Raw genomic sequence first — 1,481 nt, 5'->3', positions numbered from 1 at the left:
ATTTTAATTTAGGTTTAATAATATAATTTTTATATAGATAATAATTAAGTATTCTGTTAGAACTTAATAATTATTCTAATTATATTTTAGATTTTTAATATTTAAAATAAGATGTTTATCCAATATTTGATTATGTTTATCTGTAGTTAATTACATGAATTCAGGTATGAAGCTTTAATAAGTTGTATATATGCACAATTTACTTAAAATCTTAACTTTTAAATAATATGCATCAATAAATAGTACTTTGTGCATAAAATGGTTTTTAAAAGTTCTTGTCAAATGTTTTATAATATAGTATAGATAAATTTTTGTTAGTTGAATTTATGAGTTAGTACGAGAAATTCTATTAATTACTACTTGATTGCTTAATATTTATCTTTATGGTCAGTCACAGGTTGAGACCTAGGTGCTGTTTATCCAAATGCTTACCTAGTAAGCGTTTACCGCTTGGAGTTAATACTATAATCTACTTTACTAGGTAAGATTGTAGTACATTAAAATAGTATCGTATGTAACAATTTATCCGGTAAACTCTTACTTGGGTAAGAGTCGTCACCCTCACTTACCGAGTAAAAACTCTCAATCCTCATCATCGTTCTTACCGGGTAAGATGTTCGGTTCTTGCGTTGCGACGTTCATTAGATGAGAAAAATTATCCAATAAACATTTATCAGGTAAGCGTTTAGTAAACGACCCCTTATAAATAATGTGTTAAATTGATAATTCATTTTTGATTATTTATATAGATATCTTGTAAAATATAAATTAAAATTCCTTGTATATTATACAATACATGAATGATTTTTATTTTTATTTTATTTTATTTTTTGAAAAATTACTTAATTGTCTCTTGTTATATATATATATATATATAAATTTATCGGTTAATTAATATCTCATTAATTAATAAATTTTAGGGTTCTTAATGACTGATTTAATAGAGTTACAATTGTATGTAAACATTCCCATTCCAATTATTTATTAACCAAGTGTGTAATTGTATAACATAATAAGATTGATTTTTCTTTTTGTAAACTGAAATGAAATAATAACGTAATTTTCATCAAAGAAGAAAATCTGAAACTTATGGAATATTCTATCATATTTAATGTCTATCTTGCATGTGAACGGTTTTTTACAACTATGGGTATCCAGGCTAACTTACACGCAATGATCAATCCTCGAGGGATTGCGAATGACTTGAAGTCGTCACAAGTGAATCTTCATAGTACAAGGGCTTTTGGCGACAAGTAGATTCGATTCCAATAGTTCGTTTTATGGAGTTCAAACGTGGAACTTTGAAAAATTATACGTATACAATAATAATTGTTAATAAGTAATACTATATCTATACTATCTTATAAAGCATTTGGCTAAAACTCTTAAAAACTCTTAAACTCGTTCATCTCTATCCGATTTCATCCCATATCTGAATTTGTATAACTAACTGCAGATAAACACAATCAAATACAGGATAA

This window comes from Cynara cardunculus, assembly GCF_001531365.2.
Source record: "Cynara cardunculus var. scolymus isolate 2C chromosome LG 13, CcrdV1, whole genome shotgun sequence".
NCBI classification, from domain to species: Eukaryota; Viridiplantae; Streptophyta; class Magnoliopsida; order Asterales; family Asteraceae; genus Cynara; species Cynara cardunculus.
The sequence above is the reverse complement of the archived record's forward strand: the minus strand, read 5'-3'. Positions refer to the sequence as shown.